Below are 14677 nucleotides of genomic sequence, written 5' to 3'. Positions count from 1 at the left end.
AAATTACCTGCAATGATGTGGTAGCCACAAGAGAGGGCTAAACACAGTGAAAAGGTTCCCCACCTCCTGCACGTGGTCCTTGGTTAATTTCATCGGGTTCATTTTATTTCTCTGGGATTTACCTGCCACTATGATTTTATGCCAAGGAAACTGAAGTGCTGGGAGCTCTCCTGCTGGCACGCGGAACAGCCGGAGCTTTCTGCCACGAAGCATTTCGCCACCTTTAAACGCACGCACGCACACACTCCATCCCATGGGTGAGCCGTCGCGTGCTGCCGGTCGGAGGGGGGCCGCGGGCATTACAGGGGAAACGCTGCTCACTCCATAAAGCCAGGGCCACCACCCTCAGCTGGGGGAGCTCTCGGGTGGATTGATTACCGTACGGGGAGCAATTGGCTTGCCTGGGGCACAAAAGCAATTTACTAGCTCTTCCACAGCTCAATTTCCACAAACAGCTCACCGGGCACCACAAAGTGTGTTTTCTCCCAAGTCTGCAGGTGGAGGAAGGCATGGGGATGGAATGATGCACACATGGCCATGCAGATGACGTTTGATGTTCACAGCACGATGACTCGCCCAAAGGACCGGGCTCCTGAAGACGGTAGTCTCTTACAGACCTTGGTCAGGCAATACTATCCATCCTTCCCACCTGCTTGAGGAAGCCAGGAGGTTGAGAACATGAGGGAGATTTAAGTAGGGGGAACTTCCAGGGATTCTTCCTGCTCTAACTAGAAGGCCTTTCAGGTCCAAACTCAAACATCTGGAGGCTGGCAGAGGGGAGGGAGCCGCCTGTCAAGCCAAGTATTGATGGACAACAGGAGGTAGAGGCAGAGTGTCAACAGCAAGTAAAGGGCCTTTTTTTTGGTTTAAGACCAAACCTCCCTTCCTGCCCATAAAGAAGGGCTTGCACAACTGATGGGACAGATCCAGCCCATTTTATACCAACCACAACCGCAATCTCTTTGTCCTGTCCCAATGAAGATCAATGCGCTCCACAGGGAGAGACCAAAATCATGCTCATTCAGAATAGCCTTTTCATAGAGTCACTGAGGTTGGAAAAGCCCTCCGAGACCACCTGGTCTAACCATCATTTTATAACCAATGTCACCCACTAAACCATGTCCCCAAACACCACGTCCAACCACTCCTTCAGCACCCCCAGGGACGGTGACTCCACCACCTCCCTGGGCAACCCGTCCCAATGCCTGACTGCTCTTTCTGAGAAGAAATGTCTCCTCATTTCCAACCTGAACCTCCCCTGGCACAACTTGAGGCCGTTCCCTCTAGTCCTATCACTAGTTACCTGTGAGAAGAGGCCGACCCCCAGCTCCGCACACCTTCCTTTCAGGTAGGTGCAGAGAGCAATGAGGTCTCCCCTGAGCCTCCTCTTCTCCAGACCAAACACCCCCAGCTCCCTCAGCCGCCCCTCACAGGACTTGTGTTCCAGGCCCTTCACCAGCTTCGTAGCCCTTCTCTGGACACGCTCCAGGGCCTCAATGTCCTTCATATAGTGAGGATGTTTGAGTTTTTCCTTTGCTACTTCAATAATTCCCATGACCTCTGCTTGTCACAGGTATGTTAGCAAGATTTAATTTCCTCTAAGCATGAGAAAAAATCAAAACCTATACAAGTGCTTCCAGAACCACCCTTCCCAGTGCAGCCTACCTTCCTCTAGCACGGAACCAGCTGGCTTTGTAAGAGCTGTGCCAGATGCCGCTGGCACTGCTGCTCTTCAGTACAAAGTTAACTTCCATCACAGGGATCTTTGCAGCAAAACACTTCTGCCACAGTTCAGGAAAACATTCGCATGCCAGGCAGCACTTAATCAAGAGCAAGCGTGTGCCAGGAGAACAAACAACTAACAGAGGGGAAGGAAGGCTTTGCAGGAAAGCGACCCAGTCCTCTCCTGAAACATCCTGGCTACTTTTGAGCTCCCAGACCCACAAAAGGCACGCGGACTGTCATAAACAAGACGAGCAAGAAGCCCCACATCCCTGCATCCAACCTCTGAGCAGTGCTGGAGTCCCATCACATAATGACTCCAGCTCAGCTTCACCTTAAAGAACAGGGACGTGCTTCCCAGCTCTGTGACCAGCGCCTTTCTGCTCTGACATGCAGGAGCCTTCAGCTCGCCGCCAGGTTCACTGTCAGCACGTAACCAGCTGTCTGTGTGCTAGCAGCTGCTTAATCTAAGCACATCTTCCCCCTGCCAACAGTTCCTGCCCCAACACACATGCAGCACATTACCTCTCAGCCTTGCTTTTGTGAAGCCAAACTCTAAGTGTCTGATCTTCGTGCCCCTGAATTTCTTTCTGGTCTCCTACAAACCTGCTCCCTTTTGACTTCAGAAAAGGTGACCAGAGCATCCTCACTGCTCCTGATGGGGTCTCGCCAAACCAGCTAATGACGGTGCTGCCATGTCTCCCAGCCTACCACAGATACCTCACTGGGGCTTCCTACAACTCCATCTGCTCCAGCCTCGGCCGCAGCTCATCATCCTGGTGCCTCATACTCACCGGGGAAAACAAGTTAGCTAGGTTAAAGGTTGGACTCATTAGGTTAAAGGTTGGACTAGATGAACTTAGAGGTCTTTTCCAACCTAAATGATTCCATGACTCTAAGTGACCAGAAAGCTATGGAGGTCCTAGGACAAATTTCCCTGGAAAGAAAAAAAAAGATTGAAGAAAAACAAAACGATAAATCTAAAGACTGGGACTGGAGACCCAGCCCACCCTCTTGACAGCTTTGAGAGGCACGAGATTTACTGTCTTCTAGCTCTGTTGGCCAGGCAAAAAGATGAAGCACATGCCGAGAGCTGGGCAGGATAACCAAACCCTATCCAGAGCAGAACCTTGGAGCAACCCTGAAAATAAGAGACTTAGTTTCCCATATCCCCCAGAAGGGATTATCCCTCTGGGACAGTTCTTCTCACTCCCCTTGGCATGGTGACACTCATGCGTCCTCATCTGTGTGCTCAGAAAGCCCAGGACACTGGGGACACGAACTTCCCTCAGCACTTCCCCAGCATGGACACCACCAAGTTTGTTTAGACAAGGTCGCCTCACTCCCCTTTGCTCCTCTGCATTCCCACCACAGAAAGGCGGGAGGTGATCTGGAAAAGTCCTTAATGTTCGGGAAGGGCAGCTGAAGTCCCACCAGCTCAGCACAGTGCCCAGGAGCTACCTTACCAGCAAACAGAGCTGTGCCTTCATGAAAAAAAGCACCACTGTGCACACAGAAGGGAGCTGGCAACAACAACTCCCTCCCAGGCAATTGCCCAGATGATGCACAGGCACAAAATACCTGGTGCATCCCATCGAGAGGCACCCCTATTAATCATACCCCTCTGCAGTTAAAGTTATTTAATTCAGAGGTGAGAGAAGCTGCTCAGCTGTTTATGTCCAAGGGTTAAACTTGCCCCAGCCGCACACTAAACACATTTTTTACAATCTGGCAGTGATCCTTGCCTATTAAGCATCTCTGGCTTCAGAGAAGAGGTATTGATTTATTTCACTTTTATGGCTGGAGGTATTTATTCCTATTTGCTTTCTCGCTTCTTCACCCCACCTGGGGTGGGGTGGAGAGGGATGAGGAGGAGAAAAAAATTGCAAGACTGGTGGAGCCAAGAGGTGATGACTCGTGGTTTTCTGATGGAGGGCATGAGGGCTGGGACAAGGGAGGTGGGAACCAGCTCCTGGGCTGCATCAGGTTTTGTCTCAGCTTTTATTTTCATGATAGAAAGGGGCAAATATGTGGCTGGAAGAAAAGGAAATTGCATCAAACTTCAGAGGGAAGGCTCCTATCGAAGCTGCGTCCCCAAAGGGTGCTTTCTGAGTTACAGCTTGATTGATCTGTACCAGCCAAGGACCTCAGCAAATTTCTCCTGTGGGAAGAACGTCAACATTTTCCCATATCTTAAAATGAACCTGGAAAGGAAGATAAAACCCTGCTGCCGCCAGGGACAAGCCTGGACTAATATCCCTGACCCTCAGCCCATTCCCCGTACCACCAGACACCCGTTTCCAGGCAGGACTCACGGGCAGGGCCCCCAGCACAGTTTCTAACACTGCATTTCAGCATTAGTCATCTGGCTTTGTTCTGCAGTGCCAGCACAAACGCACTTTTTGCATTTGCACCACCTTTGCACCCTCAAGCTCAAGGCCTGAGAAGGCTCCGGCTGCCAGGTATCTGCCTGGGGTCAGCCACACTTCTCTTGGCCTTTCTTTCCATGGCATCCGTCCAGCTCTCAAGCACAGGCACAAACACAAAACAAGCTTCACCCTCCGTCTTGTACCAAATTCTTCTGCCTCCTAGTCTGGGGCTGGCTTCTCAGAAATGCCAAGAAGTCAACAGAAGACACCAAACACGTCTATTTTCAGCAGCATCCAACATCAGCGTGACCCCCTGAAGCTCTGGTGACACAGGAACAGCCCCCTTTGCCTCCTCACACCACCACCCTTGCAAGCAGGAAGGAACAACGCATCCCACTCCTGGGCCTGCACGGCCTGTTTTGCAGCAGGCAAGCTTGCAGACAGGATGCCTTCCGCCCCTGTGCGCACGTAATGTGTACACAGCACACAAGCCTGCAGTCTTCAGGCACCACCTTGGGATTTAGGGAAACAGCTGTATCCAGGTTTCTGAAATCCCACAGCACTGGCTCTGGTGACAGAAAGCAAACAAGGACTTGGTTGAAACGCTCCATGCTGGGAGGAGCCGGGGAGAGGAGCATCGGGGCAGGAGGGCAGGGGTACCTGGGGGGAGCGGGCTTGCTCCAGCAAGGAGAGCTGGGGAGGATATGAGGGAGGTGGGAGGCGTGTTTTGGGAGCAATGGGGTGAGCAGGGCTGGGGGCTCAGGACCCTACAGAGAGGGTGAAGCAGTTTGGGGTAGCTGAGCACAGCCTCCCAGCCTCCAGGCAGCTCTGCCCACCTTCCCCTGCTGCCAACAGGGCACGGGCCACGCAGGGCTAACGCCTCTCCTCCTGAGCAGAGATGAGAGAAGCATGTAACAGCATCACCCAGCCAACAGAGCAAATGACAGGGAAAGCCAAAGCCCCCCAGGAAGGGGCAGAGGATTTCTGGGCAGAGTTAGGAGCCACCCAGAGACCCCTTCTCCGCACCCCACTGGACCTGCATAAGCCGGGGTCTGCAGTCAGCCCCAGGGTCCCTGTCAATCCCCCCTAGATGCCTCCTCGTACATCTTAGCCTAGCCCAGGGAAAGCAAAATTTCAGTCCCCACCCTGCTTGTTTGCAATCCCTCTGCTTCAAAGAGAAGCCCACAGTCATCCAGAGCCAGGCAGACAACATGCAAATACCAAAAGAAGGAAAGAAAGGAGCGGGCAGGCAGGCGAGCTGGTGGCAGATAGCACGGGAGCTGCCACAGAGCGCAGCCAGTTCATGCTTCATTGGCATCCCCTCACTGAGCTGCGAGCACAGCCTTTCAGTCTGGCTACACACAGACAGACAGGGAGGGAAGGATGCGCATTTTCCATACGGAGCTGATCTCCCCCTTTCCAAAAGCCAGCCAGCCCCCACTGAGGCTTCCTTGGGCTGAAAGGTGCACAATTCTGTTCCAGCATCTCCCGCGCTAGTTAAATATACCTTCAGGCAAGCGTCAGGAGTGAGCCCAGTTTGAAACTTATTGTGTTGTCAAGATGACAAGTGCTCTGCCAGGCTGTTAGTCTCTGCTGCCCTTCCCATGTCTGCTCCCCCTCCCCTTCTGCTCATTAGAAGCTCCCTTGATAAAGCAAGGCTGGCTTTTTTTTTTTTTTAAATCATTTAAATGTTTTCTTAACTTCAAAACATCAACAGCTGCGGGACTGAAAGAAGAGCAGCGGTGACACTTTCCCATCCATGCAGACGGAGGCTCAGCCCGCTGTAAGGCAGGAAGGCGGCTTGCTGGATACGGAGCCATGGCGTGCGGTGCTCGCGCAGCTCTAAGCGAGGTGCCGACCGGCTGACATCCACCCGTGGATACCCACACACCAGCCCAGCCAGAAAAAAGAGAAGATGAGCTAGCCCAGGGTGCTGGGCGCCAGCCAGCACCTCCTGCTGCAGCCTCGCCTCCCCCAGCTCTCCCGTTCTCAACTCCAATGGGACCTCTGTGCGATGACCTTCACGGGCAGCCCAAACCTATGTTTGGATCACACAAATCTCACGGGCAGATCCTGAGATGGGACCACACTCAAAAGCATCAACATCACAAAGCAAGGAGTCCCAGCAAAGGGGCACAAGGCTGGGAGTCAGACACCTGAAGCCCAAAGTACAGGCTAGAGAAAAGACCGTGCCCAAACCTGCAGCTCGTGCAGCGCAGGGTGGGAGGAAGCAGAACCACATCCAGGACTGCGAGGATGAGGCTGGAGCTGAGCTGAGCCCCATCTCAGGGATGGGACTGGCTGCAGTAAGCAGAGCACAGAGGCTGCCTACAAAAACCCGTGAAGACCTGGAGAGCCTTTGCTGACTCCCCCTGGGAGGCCGCTACGGGCTGTGCAAGGGGCAGAGCCCAGCGCCCAGCACAGTCACAAACAGCAGATAGGACTGCAGTGACCCCCAGGACAATTTGGTTCGCTGTCCTCAACGTCATTCCCTACATCTGCCTTCAAAAGTCTTGGCACATTGCTCCCACATCACCTTGCCAAACATCAGGCCAAGGGGAGCCCAGATCCTCACCATCAGTAAGGTGCAGAGAGAGGGGCTCAGGGTTGTCTCTGGTCTTGGCTCTCCATAGGACAGACCCAAGGGGACAATCAGCAGCTTGACGCATGGCTTTCTCCTTCCTGGCCTGCTTCTCAGTCCCTGGGCCTCCATATTCTTGGGTTTCCACTCCTAGCTGTGGGGTATTTTAAGCCTATCAGTTAAGGATGGAGTTAACCAGCTCTGAGAAGCACAAACTCTTCTTGAAAACAAGCTGGTGCGCTGACCCTTCCTACAGGCCTCCTATATTGCATCCTCCTGCCTGGGTTCTGCACAGCAATAAAATAATAATAAAAAACCCCACTACTCTTTTGCCCCTTTAGATGTGTCAGAAAGCACACCAACTAGCAGCCCAAGGCCCTGGCAGAGCTTGCTCTAAGTCTTGGCCAAGCTACTGAATCAGAGCAGCTTGAGAGGAGAGATGAATTAAGCACTCTCCTCTTTGCCTGCAAACAAAGGCCTAGGGGTGAGGAATAGAGGCCCTCAAAAACAGAAGGGACCTGGAGGACTGTCAGATATGCCTCTTGCCACAATTTAGCCTTCCTGTCGAGCTGCACTCCAGACTTAAAGCTTTCATTTTTTACTTTTACTCTGGCTTCCCCTGGAAAAGAGGTTTATGGAGCCGTGCGATGTGCCTGCCCATCCATCTCCCCCAGCACATGCTCCCGGGCAACTCCGAGAGCAGCAAACGAGGGCAGAGGTACCACGACGAGGACAAGAGGGCAGAGGAACGATCCTGCTGCTCAGAGCAACCTCTGCTGAGTGACGGAGGATCCCCAGGGATCTGCTGGCTCCGGTGACTCCTGCAGTGCCTCCAGGCAGCAGCGAGTCCTGAGCTGCCGTGGGTGCCTCTCCTGCGTGGCCAGTCCTTCCCCTGGGGCGGGCTCCGCTGCCTTCTGCGGGTGTGCGCAGCACCCGGCACGGCGGTCCCGAGCCTGGGCCTTCGTGGTACCGCCGCCATATAAATAACCACGATTAGGTACTCTAAGTGAGCATCCCCATCTTCTAATAAACATCATAAAAATAGGAGAAATGGGCCTTAATTCACTTTTATTGTCACAACTGACATGTTGCAAGATCTTAATTGGACTGAAAAGAGCTTCCAGTAAGGAGACGCTGTTTAACTAACTCATTAGGAGCAGCCTGACAGAGACGGATGCTCCAGTTTTAAGAGGAGGTGAAAAGGAAAAACAGATCCCACCCCATCCCCACCTGCCCACGGCCTCAGACACAGCACGTCTCCCAGGCAGGGGCTGGCACTGAAGAGCCTCCTCTTTAACTCGGGCACGCAGCAGCCAGCGTAGCTTGCACCCATTCGAACACCCGCCCCGTGTCCCCCCACAACATCCCCAAAACAGGGAGCCGTGGGCCAGAGCCAGAAAACAGCTAGGCTAAATTGAAAATATCGAGCCCTCTGCTATGCACTGCTCTCAGGATATTCTGAAGTCCCAGAGTAACAGGTACTCCCGGGGTCCTGAGAGGCAAGGCAAGGCGTGCAGCTCCTTATCTTCCCCTCACAAAGCAGAGGGACTGCTTTGCCTCGCACATTAAATAAAATCACCCTAGGGGCCAAGGCAGATAAAACATCACCCCCGCCAGGCAAACTGTCTAGTAAACTCTGAAACCCAGGGGCTGGGATGGAAAAAACTGTGCGGTTCTCACTGACGCTGCAGCATCAGCAGCACCCCGAGCACCTCCCGAGCCACGGACAGACAGACAGACAGAGCCTCGTGCTGTTTGCTCTCCCCAGCAGATCTGGAGCAGTGCCTGGCTGGTTTACTCCAGCTCGCTCTGTCCCGATGCAGATAAATTTAGTTTTCTGCTCTCGCTGCCTGGGGAAGAGTAGGGAGGGGGAGCTGACATCTTTCAAATGAGACCTTAAAAATAAGCTGTCTGCACGTCTGGGCACTGAAGAATCCCGAGCAGAGCTTTGTCTGGCTAAGCCAGCTTGCTCCAGCACCCTAACCAGGTTATACCCTAACCAGCCTGCTCCCCACCCAGCAGCAGCCGCACTTGTGCGGTGTAACAGTCCTTGTTCATTGCACAACTGTCATCTCCAGCATCTCTCGCTGTGCCAGGGATGCTCCTGGGGTGCCATCACGCTACGTGCTGCACACACACGCAGCGACAGTTCCTGCTCTTCGTCTCCTAAGGTCTTGACGGAGATCTGGAGGATGAGAGGCCAGGGATATTGAGCAGACCACTTCCAAAGCCATACTCCAGGGCAGCACAGGGCTGGGAATAAAGCCCAGATCTCCTGCCTTCCCCAACCGTGACCCACTCTAACCACTACACCAGCTTCCCTTCCAGTGAGACGCTTACTTTCCCTGGGGCTGAAAGCTCCTCTGTGAAAGCAAGTAAGCATTTGATAAAGAAAATAACAGGATGAATAAAACCATGTGTTTGTACAAGAAAGCTTTTGCTCTGATCTTTAGTGCTGCAGTATGTTTTGACCTACTACTGCAAGACTCAGCTACATCTTCCCTCCCTCCAAATGTGACAGAAGGCAAAAAAGAAGCCGCGACTGTTGCTGCAGAGCCCTGTGCTGGGATTCCAGCTGACAAACAGCATCAGCAGAGCTGCCCACACACACGGATTAAAACCCACACCCTCCTCTCTCCCGTCACCTGCAGGAAGTGCATGCACACACACGCGGGGCCCGATTCCCTGCTCAGCCACGCAGCGAAATATCAGCAGCCTCCAACAGGTTTGTGCGCAAGGAGAAACACACCCACGAGATACATTTCCTAATGAGGGCTGACATTTACCAGCTACCAGAGATCCCAAATTGCAAGGAATAAAACTTACAGGCAGAACCGGCTCTGCTTGGACAGGGCTGCTCCCTGGCACCGCAGGTGGAGGTGGGCGCAGGCTCCAAACAGTGGCTCAGCGCGGATAAGGAGCCCAGGCTGGTTTTGCTTGTGGCATCTGCTCTCGTGCAGCATGCAAGGGAAGGATCAATGACTAAGTGGCCTTTTTACAGCCTCTCTGGCTACTGTGAAACCCTGTTGGCTTATCAGGTCTGCATTGATACAGAGGTAAGAGGGACACTTCTCACCACCAGAGGTTCACGGAGCAACAAAGGCCTCCAAAAAGCACTAAAACTGCTGGGATCTCACCGAGAACAGGATTTCGACTCAGAGGTTTGTTCCAGAGAGCTTCAGTGCCAGCTCCTCTTCAGCATGGGCCAACCCTGAACCACACACGAACTAAGTGCATTTTGCATCGGACTCCAAAACCCTGCTGGACATGCCTCATCTGATTTACTATTGCTGCCAAGGAAGGTGGATTTATTCCCAAATTTAGCAGCTGCCAAATCAATGCGAGAGTGCTCACATGGGGATTTGCCACAAGCTTTTGTTAAGCCAGGGCAGGATTTTCACACTGAACAGCCCTTCCCTCGAGATGCATCAGGCCCACGGCTGGCAGTGCCCTCGCTCACTGCATCGCAGCCCGGGCTGCTCGTCAGGTGCCCTGCTCCTGCCTAAATCCAGCGGTGATCCCGCCTGGAGCCAGTCACCCACCTTTCTCGGGTGACACAGTGACAGAAAACAAGCAGCTGACAAGGAAATGAGGTCAGGGCTCCAAATTGCTCTTCTAAACTTCCCCCCTGACTTGGCATGCGTGGCACATGGCAGTGGGTTTATTTTTCAGCAAACAAGTTTCCTTTCTTCCAATCAACTCAGAGGCAATAAGAGGTGGGTTTCAATGAGGCATAAATCTGCCAGCGGCATATCAAGGCTTCTGAATAGCAAGGGCACAGACAATTGTCCAGTGGAAAAGAAAAAAAAGGTCAGAGCAGTAACTCTTGCAGTATTTGTTCCACAAACAGAGAAGGTTTACACAGCTTTTCTGGGCAATTATTGGGTAGGAAATAAATCTCAACAGAAACTCATCTTCTTCTCCCGCTTTGCAGCTGAATCTCTTTGCCTCACGCCCCTAGCAATGTCCCCAAAATGCTTTGCAACAAGATGTCAGTTACACAACCCAAGGCTGTGCCCAAAGAGCCAGTGGAGAACTGTATTAAATTTAATAGCATTGCTCCAGGTAATCTACGACCAGTTATAATCAATTGTCCATGCCCACTGCAGCATGACTATAGCCGTCTTCAGTGCTGCAGGTGCAGGACTAGCTGAAAAAGCTCTGCGTGGGTTGGAGACAAGAGATAGCTTAGCACAGCCTTGAATACCTGGAGAGGCAGCAAGGAAGCCCAGCCCACAGCTGCTGGGCTCGTTTCAGGCCAGGGTTCAAGGGCGCTCGGTGGACTGGAGAGCCCTGGTGTGAGCAAGCCAGCCCCGCATTTACTGTTATCCTCGCAGGGGGGAAGCCAGTCTCTCTCCTTTGGTGTTAATTCAGCAAGGCAAGGACAGGATCACAGTCTGTTTTACACAGAGGGAACGACGCAGAGGGAGGCAGGAAGGCTTTCTCTTGCTGCGATGCTGGGACAGGATGGGTGTCGCACTGCACCCTGCATCCCCCCCACGCCACCCAACCACAGTATCATTCCCCTGCCCAGGGCCAGATCCAGGCTCCTCTGCAGCGCTGGGGGAGCAAGCAGCCCAGGTGAGGAGCTGGGACTGGCAGAGACAGGCCAGGAAAATGCTTCCCAGGCCCTCCAACCACACCACAAGCCCTGGAGCTGCCGCTTCATTCCCCTGTATCTACACCCAGCCCCTGACACCCTGACTGTAAATATTGCAACACCTCAGCCTCAGGGAGAGGCCCTTTCAGAGCACATTCCAAACACTTGCACACAACGGCAGGCTTGAGGCAGAGGCATTAACAGCTGAAGTCCAGGCTGGTGACCATGACTGAAAGCCAGAGAGGAAGACCCAGATCCCAGGTCAGCTGTTACCACGACGCCAGACTACAAGTCCAAGCAAGATCTTGGTCTAGCCTCTATTTCTGGTCCACAAAACAGAGTCCTCCCAAGATGAGGGTATAATTGGATTCATAAAACTCTGAGGAGCCATAACATGGATGAACTGCTTGTCTGATCTTTGTTGAATACGGTGCTTGCTTTCCACCCTGCCCAGCTAGGGACTTCAGAGAGGGGCTGTATTTTCTTGCCAGCTCCTGGGAGGACAGTAGAGGGAAGGGTTACAGGATCCCAGTCTACACGTGCTGCATTTCACATCGCTCAGAGGCAGGAAGACATCCCCAGCTCTATGAATCTTCCTCTCCTCTTTTTGACTGCAAGTGGGTTGAGCCCATGAAAAAGTACAGCCAGGAAAAGCCCAGTGAGCTCAATACCCCTGGGAGCTGCAAGGACATCAGGGAGATGCTAAAAGCACATGGCAGCTGGCTCCTAGGGCAGCCTGTCACTCAGACCTGCTTTTGGAGGGCCCTGAAGAAGGATTTGTAGTGCGGGCAAGACAGATTTTGGTTGATCTAATGCTGTCTGTGGGGCCAGTGAGGGACAGCAGATTTCTGGTAGGCCTCCCTTGCTAGTGATGGCCAAATAAAGTACCTGTTGCACTGGCACCCAGGAGAGATAATGAACATGGGCACAGCCTCCAAAGCTGTGGTCTCCATCCAGCATCATGGCAGGAGCTCTGGGAAAGGCAGAGGGCATTTATCCCAGCATCCCATCACTCAGGCACTGAGCAGAGCAGAGCTAGGTGCAGGAAAGAAGTAGCGAGTGACAGCTCTAAGTGTGAAGAAGTAATTACAGTCCTGTTTCCAGTGACATTTCCCTTCCCTAACCTCCCAGCTTTTCTCGCGCTGAACAGCAAGGCCCTGTTTCCACACGCGCTCCCTCCAGGCAGGCTGACTGCAGTGAATGGAGCTGCCCTCCTCAAGCACCCCTGCATGCCCTCCTCGAGCACATACGGGAAGCAAGCTGCACATCTAAAACGCCAAGCACTTTGCCAGCAGCTCCCAGTCACAGCATGGTGTTCCCATCACTCCAAAAAACCTGGTACCTCCCAGACTGACAGCAGTTCTCGGAGCGATCGAGCCAGAGCCAACTTTATCACGTGGAAGAAAAGAAAGCCAGAAAACTATTGTCCAGCCTGCTGAAACCACTGGTCCCCTGAGGTCACAAAATCCCAGCCACTTTCAGGAAGTGATAAGAGGCAGCAGGGTGTTAAGCTGTCCACTTCAGCTCCGAGTAAATCTCAGAGCTTCCCCAAAGCTAGGCGCAGAGAAGAATGGCACAGCTTGCCTGAAAAGCAGCTCCTGGCCTCCTGAACAGTAACATTGCCATCTAGAGGCCCTCTTGGCTTGCTTGTGGAAGGGCCTGGGAAAACTTGGGAAGCATTTCCACCCTCCCCAGGCTCCTGCATGGAATAAGAGTAGAAGAGCACCATGTGTCACACTCCAGGAAATTTCAATTAATACCAGATAGGGAATTTTAAGGGGTACTTCAATACTCAGCTGTCTTATTTCCTTGGGAGAACTTGGACAGACCGAGGCTCAGCCAGAGCAGGGATGCTCTCTGCATGGCTCTATCTAAGGCTCAGAAGGAAGAGCAGGGTCCCAGGTCCCAGCCACGCAAGGGGGGGAAAGCAGGTCAGAAAGTTCTCCCCCCCAGTGAGGAAGCCAGGCCTGCACCCAACCTTCCAGGTCTCCAAGCCACTGGTTGGAGGCAACATCTGGAACCAAACAGGTCTGAACGGAAGATCTGGAAACCCAATTAAATCCAACACTGAGCAGTCCATGCAGAAAAAGCCAGCAAGCAGGAGGAAAGGACAGCTTTTGGAGATGCCAGCTGAGAGACTCAGGCTTTCACAGCTGATCAGACAAAAAGCAACTGCAAATATGGTCCTATGGAGAGCTGCAGGACAACAAATGCTGTGCAATCCAGCAGGATAGGTGTGCTTGGCTAGCAGCTGCCAGGAAGCTTGAGCCAGGAGATTTCAGCCCCAAAACCCAACAATTTTGTGGAGCACAATGCAGACCTAAGCCCTAGTCAGCCACCTCCCCACAGCTCTAAGGTTGTGGAGCCAGAGTAACCCCCAGAGGCAGTAAAGGACCGTGCCTAACCTGTCAACATGTCACAGACTGATGTCTCAGCTTCCTAGCACACAGCTTCTCAAACGGCAGAGCTCGGCCTAGTTACACACACTGCGAAGGTCTCAGCCACGTGCAGCCCTCCGTGCTCACACCCAGCTTCTTTGCACCTTCAGTCAGGGGTTACCCAGCCACACTCATCCTTTCTGAGGGCTCTTTTTCATCAGAGATGAAGCCAGTGGCCCAGGAGTTGGAAGAGAGAAAGCCCAGTAGCAGTTCTACACCCTCCACCATGCCACCAGGACAAGGGCCAGCACCGCCCCCCTTCCCATTTAACACTTAGCAGGCCCAGCCCCAGCAGCAGCCACTCGAGTGAGGGCCCAGCAACTGCTAAATCACTCCTTGAGCAGCATCAGCTGCAGCTTGGACATTAATTGCTCATTAGCACGAGTCCCCTCTCACACGGCGATCTGGGCTGCTCCCTGAGTACCACAGCCCCCTCCTGCCCAGCTCCTGCGATGGAGGGCACCGTGTGGTCCCAGAGAGGTGGCCTCAGCCTCGGAGCTGTGCTGTGACGCTTGGGAGCTCAGCACCCATGCTGGTGGTGGGTGCTCTGAGCCCTTTGCTGCCAGGTTCAGTCAGTAAATATCCAGCTTCAGGCAATTCTGCAGCCAAACTATGATTTTTGTGCTGCATGGGGCTCTCAAGGACAGTCTTAAGGATCTAGGCAATATCTGTCAGACTTTTTGCGGAGCATGGCTCATCGAACTGATACTCAGTCCTGATTGCCACAGTTACCAACTTCCCAAAAAGAAAATAAGAAACCAAAATAAGTAATTCCTCTCAGCAAGGCCTCTCAACTCGCCATTTTAAAGAGCCCCAGCTCCTGGCTGCTGCTTCTTTGCCCTCTGTGGTGCAGCAGGGCCTAGAGGCAACAGCAGTGGTTGGGACCCCTGACCAACAGAGAGGGTCAGGCCCGCCAGAAAGGAGCATGATTCAGGCAGCAGACAAATGTCCCCTTTGGGCTGCCCAC

The 14677-nt window shown here is 53.1% G+C and overlaps 1 long non-coding RNA gene across 1 annotated transcript in view; it reads right to left on the bottom strand.

Annotated features, from left to right (window-relative positions):
* LOC125183938 (uncharacterized) overlaps window positions 1-14458 on the bottom strand; it is a 54335-nt gene extending 39877 nt beyond the window's left edge. The window contains exon 1 of the long non-coding RNA XR_007166772.2: window positions 13678-14458. This is a non-coding gene — a long non-coding RNA (uncharacterized lncRNA). The remainder of the gene's footprint in view (window positions 1-13677) is intronic.
* Between the last annotated feature and the right edge of the window lie 219 nt (window positions 14459-14677).

The sequence above is a fragment of the Anser cygnoides genome, chromosome 8 (genome assembly GCF_040182565.1).
Source record: "Anser cygnoides isolate HZ-2024a breed goose chromosome 8, Taihu_goose_T2T_genome, whole genome shotgun sequence".
Taxonomy (NCBI): domain Eukaryota; kingdom Metazoa; phylum Chordata; class Aves; order Anseriformes; family Anatidae; genus Anser; species Anser cygnoides.
This window is presented reverse-complemented; position numbering and strand designations above follow the sequence as displayed.